General features: G+C 42.9%; 1 long non-coding RNA gene across 3 annotated transcripts in view; it reads right to left on the reverse strand.

The window, feature by feature from the left end:
• Positions 1-138: 138 nt before the first annotated feature.
• The window catches only part of LOC309377444, a 37999-nt gene continuing 22757 nt past the window's right edge, over positions 139-15380 (reverse strand). The window contains exons 4-5 of one of the 3 annotated variants that reach the window (XR_014171576.1): positions 11214-11297; positions 139-315 (exon numbers count right to left, since the gene is read on the reverse strand). This is a non-coding gene — a long non-coding RNA (uncharacterized lncRNA). Of the gene's footprint in view, positions 316-11208; positions 11304-15380 lie in introns of all 3 variants that reach the window. The other 2 variants (XR_014171577.1, XR_014171578.1) reach the window with 2 other exon arrangements.

The raw sequence follows: 15380 nt of genomic DNA on the forward strand, positions 1-15380 counted from the left end.
CATACATGAATAAACTTCTACAATATACAGTACTGGTAGTTCTGACCCTATAATTCCCAAAAGGTCATAAAATGTTAATCAGCCAAAGTTTATTTATTTTATTATTATTTTATTATTACATTATTACAGCTATTGTTATTACATTTTTATTTACACCGTTGCTGAAAGGCTTGGCCCCGAGAACCATTTTTAAAGCCGCTCCTCATTCTGTATCACAATCTCTGATTAATGACAAAGGTGCCCCTGAGCATGTGCAGAACAATCAGCCTTCTCTCTGTCTGCCTCAATACACATCAGATTGTGGGTCTGAACTTCCTGGTTGAAAGTGGTAAAAAGAAGCATACATAAAATCAAAACGATCCTCTTCAATATGCTTATTAATATTTATTTTTAATTCCACCCCTCCTCCATATCAAACAACAGCTAAAACTACCCCCCAAGGGAATCACCCTTACAAATAATTAGTACACTGCCATTTGCTGCTGCCATGGCAAATAACATGGATCAGACCATGGGGCCCAATAGATCTTGATTGTTTTCAATCTGGGATCCTCCCCAAAACAGTGTCAAAACACATTTCATCTGTCTTTACAGACTGGTCAAAAGTAAAATCCAGTAGAATTAAAATAGATTCATCTGAATTTGCATGATCCCCCCCAAAAAAGATACCATTCCCCCAACCACTATCAAAGTTTCCATTTTGTAAACTATGATGTACATAGAAGACTAATATTGTTTACTTCTAATGGACCTATTCATGAAAGTCTAGTTGTATGCTTAGCTTACCATAAGGTTGAAGTAGGATAATAATTTTTCTAAATATAACAAATTACTTCAGCTTTTAAATTACGTTATGAAAGAGAACATTTGTGGCTATGGTGGAGCCAGTGCTTTCTGGCACTGCCATGATGCAAAAAGAAGGAACCAAGACATGGATCCTCGTTAATTTTACACATATGCTCTCCATAATCTGTGCCAAAGCTATAATCTTGTCCATACCCACAGAACTTTATAAACCACAAATCCTGCTCTTCACGGCACTGCAATGGCACAAAACATGGATCCACTGTGGATCTTTTTTTACACAGCATCCCACCAAAACAAACCAAATTACAGAGTACAGTATGTCCATGGCCACAAAATGCATAGTAAAATAATGGATTTGGTGCTTCATCGCCATAAAGCATGAATCCATGACTGCTATATATACAATATGGGATGCCATCAAAACCACTATCAAAGCACTGATCACCTGTGTTGTCCATTTCTTGGGGTTTTTTTCCCCTCTAGTGACACTTTGAAACCCCAGATCTGTGATTCTAAATTGTAGTACAAAAGTACAGATGTGGTCTAAGTTGACATGTCTTGTATCAATAGCTTTGCATCATAGGTGCTGTGAAACACTGGATCCATGATTTTAAAACAGTGGTATGATCTGTGAATATAGACACAATTGGTTATTTGACACTGATATGTATAGCATCATTGCAAAAATCCACAGGATGCACACTCCAGATGTATGGTTTTCCCTCATGATAGTGCCAACAAGCACTACTATCAATCGTTTCACAGTCTGTCTGTGGATATCAATATGATCTCTGTAAGTTCATTGTGGTTTTTGAGACACTCCATATAAAAATCCAGATGACGAGTCATGTGTATGGACTATGACAGCATCATCAAGTGCCAGACATGTGATTTTTATGGTACGTTCTGTGTTCATTGACCTTAGCTTTGGATAGCATCCTATGTAAAAATCATGAGAAAAAATCATGAGAGTTCAGCCAGTCATCGCCTCAGAAAACATTGAAAGTGCACCTTTTACAGTTCAGCAGTGGTGTAGCGTGGGGGGTGCAGGGGGGGCCGGCCGCACCGGGTGCAACATCTGGGGGTTAGGGTTAGGAGGCGCAAATCCACGGGTTAGGGGACGCAAATTACTTGCCTTGCCCTGGGTGCTGACAGCCCACGCTACGCCACTGCAGTTCAGTCCACTAGAACAAATGTGCTTGTAACTTGATGCCTGTTTGGGATTTATCTCTTGTAAAATTCATACAAGTTCCAGAGGATCCCTTTTTTATTTACTACACCCAATCCATGTCCTCTGTAAAATAGTGCAGGCCTCTGTGGAGCCTTTCCGGTCCAGAAATTAAGATCCAATACCTGAACCTGTGTGTGCGTGTGTTTAAGGCATCACAATTCCATTGTCCAGTCTAATGTGTATCCATCATTTAAAAAATAAAATTACAATGCTTTACAGCACAAAAATAAAAGTTTTGAATCACAGGTCCTGATGGGTCTTCATGATTTTTATAGGCAGATGCTTCATATCCATAATCTAATTACATTTCGTATCTGTATGAACAGACTGCACCATAAAAATAACTGATCCAGTGCTCCATAGTGCTGGTGCGGCACAGAACAGATTTGAAGCAGACACTTGCATGGGTTAGTGTGCATGTGATGTAAATGATCAGGTAATTATGTCAAGTATTTGTGTCATTAAATTGTCACAAACTTTGCTGAACGTTGTATCCTTTTGGTTAGAAAACTGGTGCTTTTGAAATACGGTGTTTCAAAAGCAAAAATAAATAAATAACCAAGTTGGCTAAATAATTTTATTTAGTAAAGACATTAACTGGCTCCACTATACTGTTGCTTTTGCTTAAATGGGGATGAAAAGGCCACTTTTCTGTGTGGTTCTGAGTTCAATAACATTGCTTCACTTTGACAGTGTATGTTCAATATTTAATTGGTTTTAGAAGAACGGTACTGAAGAGAGCTTTCTGGGTTAATTAAGGCTATTGAGAGTATGTAAGTTAAGTCAAACTTAAATATTCATTAGTTAGAGTAATTTTATAGCAAGTCTTTCCAAAAGGTAAATATTTAATTGCACTGCATTTTTCAGAATGAGGGTCCTTTCTCCCCCCGCCCCCCGCAACCAGCTAATATTGAAAATCTAGGAAATAAGATTATCTCAACATGGTTTAGGTATAGGTAATTGTTGCAAACCACTTTGACATTTTAAAAAATGAAATTGTAGTATATGAGGATTTTATTTATTTAAAAGCACTTAATAGTTCAAAAATCTTTATTATAAATAAAATAATAAATATGTATGCAATACATTAACTATTGTCTCTTCCAATTACAGAAGTAAGTAAATGCCTAATATAAAACTCCTGAACCAAATACAATGGTCCTTAGCCAACAGTTGCTCTACACATGTAGGGGCTCTTTATTTTGTTGAAATAGGATCCATGTGTACAGATCAAATACTGACCTACAGACATAAGACATCTAAGATGACCTTTCTTTGTACTACAAGGTCAACTCTCCGTATGTGTATCATTCTTAGCAACATGTTAATGCTCACAACTGCATTTCGATCGGTGCCATAGGCTGCCATTAAATGATGTGTGTGATAAGTGTAGAGAAAACTCTGCCCGCAGTCATAGCTTTTTTATGTAAATGTTACCGAGAGAACAAAGAGCCTTACTCTTCCTGTCTTCTGGCATGAACTTTTGTTGACTATAGAGTCCACTTTGCCAGATGAGGAAGTCCACCAACGCTTTCCCCATAATAAATTTCTTAAAGGAGCCACAAGACAACAACACTTTGTTCTTTTTGCTGCAACACACACCTTGGCTACCAGTCTGGAAATAACTGAGATAATGTATGACGGATTCTTAGCACTTTACTTAAAGTACAATATGTATTTATTCATTTGATGGTTTGTAGGTGGATTTGAAAATGGCTCATCATATTAGAAACTGCTGGGTTTTAAGGATATGTGACTTTCCAGGCTAGGTAGAAATTTGATTTAGAATAATCTCAAAGTAGTTTCATGTTGCGATATTGTTGATTGATGCAGCTGTGGTTATTCTTGTAGGTTCTTGGTTGACGTACATTATGTAAGCTATGAAATGTGATTTTGTGTGTTTTTTATTATATTTTTCTTTGCAAGCATCTATTTCTGGGTTGTTGCCTTTGGTTATGATGGCTCATAGCAATCTGCCTGCATACAGAGAATAAATGTGCTACACTGAATATATCACATTGTACAAATATTTAAACATAGTAACTGGCAATGAAAGCATTTTTTCAAAGCCCATTTTAAACCTCTCTGGATTTTATTTTTGTACTAATTTAATTCTGAATACAATATTTGAATACATTTATCTAAATCCTTGTCACTGTAGACTATTCCTAGGATATTTTTCAGTCCCAGTTATATGTTTGAGCATTGCTACATGGCTTTTAATGGAGCTGTCATATACCATAATTGGCAAATGTTTACCTTTTTAAAGTCATCTGCAGCTCAGTAAATGAAAACACATGTCTATTATTAAGACAATGTAAGAAGCTTTTAAAGAAGTTGAATGTACGATAACTAACAATTAAAGTTATTTGAGCTGACACAAGGCTTTGAATCTGTGGGATTGGGGTGCTTCCAAATGGAGGTTTATTTTTGGAGTGTCTATGCAACATCATGACCATAAAAATGCCAGCCTGTACTTTCCTCTCTGCTTAAATATATATTTTTTCTTACCGTGGAAAATCCAGCAAGTAAAAGTAGCCCATTATACCTCTGTAGTCACCACTGATGTGGATGCTCATTAATGCATTATATATATATATATATATATATATATATATATATATATATATATGCAGGTTTTGGTGTCCTCGGGTGTCTTCCCGTGTAAAAGTTGGGGTGTCTAGGCGACGTTTCGACGAGGTCTCACTCGTCATCTTCAGGCTGGTGCTTTCGGCTTCTTGTTACTGGAACAGAGCAGGATCTCAGTGTTTGAGTTCCTATAAATACTGTTGAGGGGGTGTGGTGTATAGCCTCCAATGTTCTGGGCAGAGAGGAAGTTCCCAGGCTAGTGTGCCTTTTCTTCTTTTGTTCCTTAATTACTTGAGGGATATCTTGAGTGATTTCTTGAGTGATATCCTGAGTACCACTTAGGTGGGTCATTAGGTGTGGATTAGTTGCTAAAGTCTTTGTGTCTTGACCTCTTGAACTTTGTGAAGAGTTTTTCTGAGAAGATGGCTGTACTGCACTTAGTTGTGCTCTGGCTTGGCTTCGTGTATAGGGGCGAGCTGTGGTTTTGTGGCCTGTGTCAGCCAGATCTGTGTAGGGATTGCAGGGGGGTGCAGCATCCGGAGGTGCCACCATGGTTTGGCTACTGGATGGTGTCTGTAATTTATCTGTGGAGAGGGTCTGGGTTTGGGTCTGGTGTGGTTGATTGGTGATGGCGTTCTGTGTGCCTCTGGATCTGGTGTCAGTTTTTGTGGGGAGGGCTAATTTCCAGATGTCTGGCAAGCGGGATGTGTCGTCACGCTTGTTCATGTTGTGAGGGTGTTTCTCTATCTCGATGGCTTCCATGATTATTCTCTTGTGGTGATGTTCCATGTTAAAGAGCAATTTGGAATCTGCAAAATTAATTTCGTGTCCTGTTTCTTTCATGTGTTGGAAAAGAGAGGAAGTTTTTTCTTCTTTTTTGACGGCATTCTTGTGTTCTGCGATACGTGCATTTATTCGTCTGTTTGTTTGTCCAATGTACGTGGCTGGGCAGACTTTGCAGGGTATTTCATAGACCCCTTGGTTTTCCAACTGGATTTTATCCTTGGGGTTTCTGAGGATATTGGCTATTTTTTGGTTGGTGCAAAAGGCTGTTTTGATATTGTGTTTATGGAGGATTTTGCTAATTTTATCTGTAGTGCCCTTGATATAAGGAAGGAGGGCCATGCCATTGTTTTCTTCTGTGTCTTGGTTTTTGGGGGGTGTTTCTTTTTGGATTAGCTTCGTAACCCTGTTTTGCTGGTATCCATTGGCAATTAACACATTTGAGAGATTCTGTAACTCAGTTGTCAAGTGGTCTTTGTCAGCCAGGCGTTTGGTTCTGGAGATGAGAGTCTTGGCTACGGAGTTTATTTGTGCAGGGTGGTGGTGTGATTGTGCATGTAAGTAGCGGTTGGTGTGTGTTTTTTTCCGGTAGATAGTGTGTCCTAGGGAGCCATCAGGTTTTTTGTAGATTAGGACGTCAAGGAAGGGAAGTTGGTTGTTGGCTTCTATTTCCATAGTGAACAAAAGAAGAAAAGGCACACTAGCCTGGGAACTTCCTCTCTGCCCAGAACATTGGAGGCTATACACCACACCCCCTCAACAGTATTTATAGGAACTCAAACACTGAGATCCTGCTCTGTTCCAGTAACAAGAAGCCGAAAGCACCAGCCTGAAGATGACGAGTGAGACCTCGTCGAAACGTCGCCTAGACACCCCAACTTTTACACGGGAAGACACCCGAGGACACCAAAACCTGCATTCCTGTACCCGTGAAAATCTACGAAAGCATATATATATATATATATATATACACGCACACACACAAACACACACACATATATACATATATACAGTGGTATCTCGGGTTAAGAACTTAATTTGTTCTGGAGATCCGTTCTTAACCTGAAATTGTTCTTAACCTGAGGTATCACTTTAGCTAATGGGGCCTCCCACTGCTGCCGCGTCGCCAGAGCATGATTTCTGTTCTCATCCTGAAGCAAAGTTCTTAACCCGAGGTACTATTTCTGGGTTGGCGGAGTCTGTAACCTGAAGCATCTGTAACCTGAAGCGTCTGTAACACGAGGAACCACTGTGTGTGTGTGTGCGTGTGTATGTGTGTGTGTGTATATATATATATATGGTGAGTGCTTTCTCACATGTGTGATGAGGTTTTAGTGATATTATCTACCACAACCTACTTCTGTTTCTTCCTTCTCTGAGCACAACCTGTTTTGTTTCTGGCAGCCCACAAAGCCAAATGAAATGCCTGTTTTCATGGATTGCTGCATGCTGAAGGGGCACCTGAACAACCTGGTTCAGAGGAGCCATGGCCCAACTTGGCCCTCCAGTTTTTTGGGGACTACAATTCCCATCATCCCTGACCACTGGTCCTGTTAGCTAGGGATGATGGGAGTTGTAGTCCCAAAACAGCTGGAGGGCCAAGTTTGGCCATGCCCGTATCTCAGCATTTCAACATGGTAAATGTGGGAGATTACCTCAGAGACTGCAACCACAAAAAACAGAGGTCTTGCATAAGACTTATCATAATTTTGGTGTTTCGTTGCTGCTGAAGGTTTTGGAGAGGGTAGAATGCATGGTTGTTCCATTAACAGTTATGAGGGCCTATGTGGCATTCCTAGTTTTCTGGATCATTGCCACTTACCCCAGCCCAACAGATCAAATAGCAGATCAGTACAGCCAAATAACATTGCGTGGACAGGCGGAGTCCCCAAAACCCTGGGCGCCCCCCCATGTGGAATAACGACTCCAGACAACGTGCTATGGGATTAAAATTGGCCACAACTTTATTATATTTCAGATGTGGGTAGACCTTGGCTCAGGCATTGGGCGTTTATCCCTCCCAGTCCCCCGCTGGGGATCTGGGGAACATCAGGGTTATCCAGTGTGGGGGGGGATGGGCCGGCTCTGGAGAACATCTGTTCAAGCAGAGATAGCCACCCCCGTTATGCCGCCGTTGCAGTGGAAGGCAATTACGACCTCTAGGCGTACAGTCAAAGTCGCCCCTCAAAAACCCCTTTAACGGGGAACCCTGGTATTGCCGCTGCAAAGAGGAAGGGGGTGTGGGTCACCGCTGCATGCCCCCGCCCCATTCAGGGAAGATAGACTAAAGGATTCCGCCCATGGCCTGATACCACCAAAGTTGTGACATTTTGCTACGGGAAAGGCAAAACCTGCCAATGCAGGGGAATTCCTTTCTGGCCCTTCAACAGTGACCTTGACGTAGCAGCATCTGCGTACCTGTGAAAAAAGGTTAACCTGAAAAAGAAGTCTTAACTGAGGGTGGGTAGGGTGGGAGAAGCTCTGGAGCCAACTGAAGGTTCACCAGTAAGATCCTCCTTCTATTGTGTGGGCAGGTAGTCCCTCCCCCTACCTGGCCTGGTCACCTTGGCAACGCTTCCCCAGGCGGGATTGGACAACTGACTGAGGTAGGCGGAGACCTCCAGGTATCCCACCTGGGGGAGACGAAGCCAAGCCTGTGCTAATGGAGCTCCACAGGGTTGTGCGCAACCACGCAAAGGCACCCCCCCCCCGTTTAATGTGGGGAGCGGTCATTCTTGCGCAAGACCTCAGTACAGTATTTAATAAAACACAACAAGATTAAATTAAAATGTATATTGTTGCTATTCTGCCTGAAATGCACAACCCTCCATTTTGCCCATGGAAAAACAGCATAACTAAGGGCCGGTAACATTTGCTTGTGCACTTCGGGTGGAAATCTGTCCACACACACGTATAAAGAAATACCACGTGTCCAGAAGCAGAAAAGGGTAAAGAAGGATGAAGCAAGAGTTGTGACTGCATAGCAATGAATATCCATGTCTGGAAGAACGAAATGTGTGGAACCTAAGATGCCAATCACACACACTGAAAAACAAGATACGGACAATACATTCTAAATATAAAATCCCACCTGGAATCAATCTTAGAGAAGTGATTCAGCCTATATATGAGGATCCTATATTATAGCAATATCGTAAACAAAATCTGTCCTTTTCCCTTATGGGGTATCCAAGAGCCCATATAGAGTCCTTATATAGGTTCCCTATTGGTAGGAGAAAATAACAGAGGCCAACCAGAGAATATTCAGAAGCAAAGTAGCTAGTAAGCCTGATCTTTATTGATCTGTTGCAACAGGGTCCTCACTCACCACACAAAGGAGGGAGGAGGAACCCAGAACAATGGTGCGCAAGGGCTTATATAGACATTTTAAATTCCCTGCCCTGGAGCTCAAGACCACTCCTCCATACATCATACATACATCACAGAAGGAGTGTAACCTAAGACCACCCCCCAGATATATCATACCTACTTCACAGAAAAGGCGGTCTAAAACAGAAATTTGAATGTTGTTTTTCCTGTTTGCCAGGTTATCTGATCGTCTTTCCTGATAGTCTGTCACCCATTAAAATGCTGATTACTCAATTCCTGAGACAATGGAAAGGCTCCCTGACACCCCCCTCCATGCAGGGAAAACATTTGGTCAGTTTGGGAATCAAAATGGTTTCAGGTTGGTCTTCCTGTGCTGATCTATGTGCTTGGTTGGTACACTTATGAATATTACCATATATCTAAGACCTCAAAATTCCTATCACAGAAAACATCAGTCTAATGCCCGCCCATCCTCCCTGTTCCGAGTACAGGAAGATCTGAAGTAGAGCACAGTTTTTCAGCTCTTGGGATGTTGACGGTGTCCACCTCCACCTCTGTTCAACCTGAATATTTGTAAGTAAGCTGAAAGCACCATAAGTGATCTCTCAGTCCAAAGAAAATCACAGTGCTGTGTGCCCCTAGATTGTCTGAGTGCTCGTGGTTTTGGGAAAAGTGTAATAATGCAATGAGAGACTGACTTTTCTTTTGCGTTTACATCTTGTTTTTCTTTTAATGTTCTCAGATTATTAATGATCAGAATGAATTTATCTCTTTGGTGCATTTATGGTTGCAATGCTCTCTTCATTTGCTGCGTTTTATGGGATATCAATTATTTTTTAACTTACTGCTATCACGGGGGAAAGTGCGAGTGGGGAAAAATAACTTTCTCCTATATGACTGATTCCTGGATGCCAGCACAGATGGCGTATTGCAACTATAAGGATGCAAGTTGGAGTGGTAGAGTTGTTAAGGGATATATTTCTATTTTTTTAAATGAGGATTTATAACCATATACGTCCCATTGGTGCTAATGGGAGCTGAATGCATATTTTTCTATTTATGGAGCTGGCAGTAGTCAGCTAGAAATGAAGATGAGCAGCTGCATTGAATCAGATAAAATGAACATTTCATTTTTAGAGTAAAGGTCTTTTGCCTTTTGCATTAGAAAGTGTGTATCTGCTAGGAATATGAAGTGGCTTATAAACCAGATTTGGGGTATCTCATTTTGGACCCTCCAAGCAGGGGTGCCAACTTGAATAAAATGGGGGGGGGGCAAGTAAGCCCTGCCCCACACAATCACATGACATGACACCCCCCCCCCATTTGAATGGCAATGCCCATCAACTTTGCAGGGTCCCACCCCCCTCAATATTTTATTGGGGCTCTTGGTTCCTAGAAGTTGGCTCCAAGGCCTTCAAGTGAAGCTTGGGATTCCCTGAAAGTCTCCTGGTGCTCTGTCAACTCGGATGGAATAAAAACACTGCAGACATTTGGGTGTATGTGTGCAAAAACCAAGCTGTTAACTTGGCTGGAATAAAAACCTGAAGGGAGGGCGTTCCACAGGGCGGGTGCCACTACCAAGAAGGCCCTCTGTCTGGTTCCCTGTAGCCTCACTTCTTGCAATGAAGGAACCGCCAGAAGGCCCTTGGTGCTGGATCTCAGTGTCCGAGCAGAATGATGGGGGTAGAGACGCTCCTTCAGGTATACAGGACCAAGGCTGTTTAGGATATCCTAATCATGGATCTCCTGTGTTACATTTAGTCTGGCCCTCAGTTGTACTAGGCCAATGCCAGGAAGTGTAAGCAAATGGGGGAGGGGGGAGGCTTTGAGGCAGTTCCAGGAAGCTGAAGCTGTGGGAAAGAGAATGTAAAACTTGGTGGATAATATTTATGTGTCTTGGAACATATAAAAGTTACCGCAGTGTAGAAAGAGTTCAGATTATATATAATTTTTCATTTTATAGCGGCATTATTACCGGAGACAGGTTTATATTTGGTAGCAGCTGTTCTCCAAAATGTCACATTGACTGAATGCTGGAGCCAATGCAGAGTTTTGAAACCTAAAGGGAATAATCTTCTTTATGTGTCCAGATAGGAATTACACAGTGTAGTAAGAAGTGATTTATTTATTGTCCAATCAATAAAAATGTGAGATGTGAAGGGGAATTCTATAAGCCACACTATATTCGTAGTGAACGAATGGTTCTATGCTCACCCCAAACCTGAGGAAAAAAGCAGTTTTGTTTCAACAAGTCAGTGATTCTTTGTTCCTATAGAGATTTGAATTTACTATGTTTCCCTTATGACCATTCGTTCAACCAGCGCTGGGCCAAAATCTGTCTGCAGTTTATCAAAAGTTGTCTTCCTCTGAGACAGAGGCTTCCATTTTTATGCTTCCATTTTATACCTCGTTCCAAGGACAAATGAGAATTTCTTTAGAAAATTCTAAATGAGGGTTTTGAAGCTTACCTTACCATTGTGAAGAGGCCAGGAGCGGTGAATTCATTTTACCTTCCAGTAAACACTTCTTCAGCACTCTGCAGCCTATCTGGTTGCCCCTGTATCTTAGAGGAAAATGGAGGGAGATTGAGGGAGAACCAAATCAGGTAGCCTGGAAATGTGTGGGGTTCATGATTATTTGAGCCATGCAGACATATGGGACAATCAGGGTAGTCACTAATGTTGCTAATATAGTGATAGACAGCTCAACAAAAGTTTGTGATGGGAAGAGTAGAGAGTCCCCAAGGGGCCCAAAAACATGTTCTTGTTATTAGAGGATTCCATGGGATCACATGTTTGGAGAATAAGAAGGAATTTGGTGGAAGCAGAACACGGCCTTATTCCTGTGAGGCTGAGCAATCCTGCTAACCATGCACTTAAAGTTATTCCATGTCAACAGATGGGGATGACAACCCATATTGAGATGATGGAACAACTGCAAGTGCGTAGCCCAACTTTGTCAGAATATGGCACAGAGACAAACAATGAATAAAGAACAGAAATATGTTTCTGGAGAAATTGCCACCCTGGACTCCTTTGGGAGGAAGGGCAGAATTAATAACGTTCAATACATACATACATACATACATACATACGAAAATCAAAAAGACATCCACAGGTCAAATCTGTATCCAGGGCAGCTGTTTACCAGCTCCATCTGGTACATAGGCTGAGGCCCTATCTGCCTGCAGACTGTCTCGCCAGAGTGGTGCATGCTCTGGTTATCTCCCGCTTGGACTACTCCAATGTGCTCTATGTGGGGCTACCATTGAAGGTGACCCGGAAACTACAACTAATCCAGAACGCGGCAGCTAGACTGGTGACTGGGAGCGGCTGCCGAGACCATATAACACCGGTCTTGAAAGACCTACATTGCCTCCCAGTCCGTTTTCGAGCACAATTCAAAGTGTTGGTGCTGACCTTTAAAGCCCTAAACAGCCTCGGGCCAGTATATCTGAAGGAGCGTCTCCATTGTTCTGCCCGGACACTGAGGTCCAGCTCCAAGGGCCTTCTGGCGGTTCCCTCACTGCGAGAGGCCACGTTACAGGGAACCAGGCAGAGGGCCTTCTCGGTAGTGGCGCCCGCCCTGTGGAACGCCCTCCCATCAGATGTTAAAGTGATAAACAACTACCTGACATTCAGAAGACATCTGAAGGCAGCCCTGTTCAGGGAAGTTTTTAATATGTGACATTTTAGTGTATTTTTCATCTTTGTTGGAAGCCGCCCAGAGTGGCTGGGGAAACCCAGCCAGATGGGCGGGGTACAAATAATAAATTATTATTATTATTATTATTATTATTACATCTTACTGTCTTTTCAAAACATGCTAGTATGGATTGAACATAGGATTGCCCGCCAGTAAAAGAAACCTTCCTTAACAGATTGGTGGGGAAATAAAAGTAAGTGCTGAAGGCATCAGAGAAAAACAGACTAAGGAATTCCATCATCTGCTGCAGCAGCAATAAACAGCTCAGACCGAAAGCTGGCAGCTAGCTCAGACACGAGCGTTTTACTGCCTTAGAGCACAGAGAAGAAAGGTTTGGAAGTTTCTCCCTCTGTGTGTTTGTGTGTGTGTGTGTGATCACTTGTGCATTATCTTTCTGAAAACAGGCACTTCATAACTAAAGGTTGTATTTATAGATAAAAACTTATGCTACATCTGGTTTTATGTTGGTTGGAAGATGTTCTCTGAGGATCAGAAGAGAGCATTCCTGGACCAGCTTTGATTGCTATGCATCATTAGCTGCTGAGGATCAGCCAGGCTGGGATCTTCCTGGTATATTCCCTCCTTGGGAAGTACAGTGGTACCTCTAGTTAAGAACTTAATTCGTTCTGGAGGTCTGATCTTAACCTGAAACTGTTCTTAACCTGAAGCACCACTTTAGCTAATGGGGCCTCCTGCTGCTGCCGCGCCACGGGAGCACAATTTCTGTTCTAATCCTGAAGCAAAGTTCTTAACCCGAGGTAATATTTCTGGGTTAGCGGAGTCTGTAACCTGAAGCGTATGTAACCTGAAGCGTATGTAACCCAAGGTAAAGGGTAAAGGTAAAGGGACCCCTGACCATTAGGTCCAGCTGTGACTGACTCTGGGGTTGCGGCGCTCATCTTGCTTTATTGGCCGAGGGAGCCAGCGTACAGCTTCCGGGTCATGTGGCCAGCATGACTAAGCCGCTTCTGGCGAACCAGAGCAGTGCACGGAAACGCCGTTTACCTTCCCGCCGGAGCGGTACCTATTTATCTACTTGCACTTTGACGTGCTTTCAAACTGCTAGGTTGGCAGGAGCAGGGACCGAGCAACGGGAGCTCACCCCGGGAGCTCACAACTTTATTATGTTTCAGATGTGAGTAGACCTTGGCTCAGGCATTGGGCGTTTATCCCTCCCAGTCCGGGGATCTGGGGAACATCAGGGTTATCCAGTGTGTGTGTGGGGGGGGATGGGCTGGCTCTGGAGAAAAATATGTTCAAGCAGAGAAAGCCCGCCTCCATCGCAGGGGAGAGCAATGACAACCTCTAGGCTTACGGCCAAAGCTTCCCCTCAAACCCCTTTAACGGGGAACCCTGGTATTGCCGCCGCAAAGAGGAGGGGGGCGTGGGTCACCGCTGCACCCCCCCATTTAGGGAAGATAGACTAAAGGATTCTGCCCAAGGCCTGATACCGCCCAAAAACTGACGTTTAGCTATGGGAAAGGCAAACCTGCCAATGCAGGAGAATTCCTTTCCGGCCCTTCAACAGCGACCTTGACGTAGCAGCGCCCACATACCTGTGGAGAAAAGGTTAACCTGCAAAAGAAGTCTTAACTGAGGGTGGGTAGGGTGGGAGAAGCTCTGGAGCCAACTGAAGGTTCACAGGTAAGATCCTCCTTCTATTGTGTGGGCAGGTAGTCCCTCCCCCTACCTGGCCTGGTCACCTTGGCAACACCTCCCCAGGCAGGATTGGGCAACTGGCTGAGGTAGGCGGAGACCTCCAGGTATCCCACCTGGGGGAAGGTGAAGCCAAGCCTGTGCTAATGGTGCTGCATAGGGTCCAGGGGGCTGCGCGCGACCATGCAAAGGGCACCCTCCATTTAATGTGGGGAGCAGTCATTGAGACATTTTGTCGTCAGGTCCACTCATACCCCTGAATACCAAATACCTGGCTTCATGCCCTCTCTTTGTATGCTTTATGGGGACATCTGGTTGTCCATTGTTTGAAACAGGATGCTGGACTTCAGGCGCTTCTGGTCTGACTCTTATTGAGCAAACGTCTACATTTTAATTAGTCCAAAAAGGGTTTTAGCCTTGCAATCACCAGGGAAGTTTCAAAAGCAGTTGTAAACAGGCATGAAGGTCACCTTAGAAATAAAATGTGTGCATGGGGCTTTAATTGCACTAGACCAGGGGTCAGCAACCTTTTTCAGCCGTGGGCCGGTCCACTGTCCCTCAGACCATGCGGTGGGCTGGACTATATTTTGAAGGGGGAAAAAAGGAACGAATTCCTATGCCCCACAAATAACTCAGAGATGCATTTTAAATAAAAGGATACATTCTACTCATGTAAAAACACCATGTAAAAATAACCCAGAGATGCATTTTAAATAAATGGACACATTTTACTCATGTAAAAACACGCTGATTGAGAAGGCTGGTTTGAGAAGGCGGTTGGGCTGCATCCGGCCCATGGGCCTTAGGTTGCCTACCCTGCACTAGACTAACAGAAGCCCCTTAAGTGAACCTAAGTAGCTTTTTGGATTCTGACTACAATAATTCACTATGGTTCTTATACAGGACAAAACATATTTCTTACATAAAAAGCAATTCACAGATCCCTCCAGTATTCATGACCCAGATTTCTTTCTTTTTTATTAGGTTCCCTGCTGTTTGTTTGGATGAATGGAAGCATAAAATAGTGAATTATAGTCTATTTGTTTCTTAAGAAAGATGAGACTGTGTTGAATCTTTCTTGTTCACTTTCAGTTCAGAAATGAAAGGTTCATTAGAAAGAAGAAGGGAGGGTTTTATTTGGTTCCATAAACATTTCAATATCATCAGAGCTAATCTAAACGAAGAAAACGAGGAGGAGTGAAGAAACTATGCAGTGGAAATTCAACAGCAGCCCATAGAGGAAACTTTGCAGAAGAAAGCATGAATCACCTGTTTATAG

This window comes from Podarcis melisellensis (assembly GCF_964234715.1).
Source record: "Podarcis melisellensis genome assembly, chromosome: 9".
NCBI classification, from domain to species: domain Eukaryota; kingdom Metazoa; phylum Chordata; class Lepidosauria; order Squamata; family Lacertidae; genus Podarcis; species Podarcis melisellensis.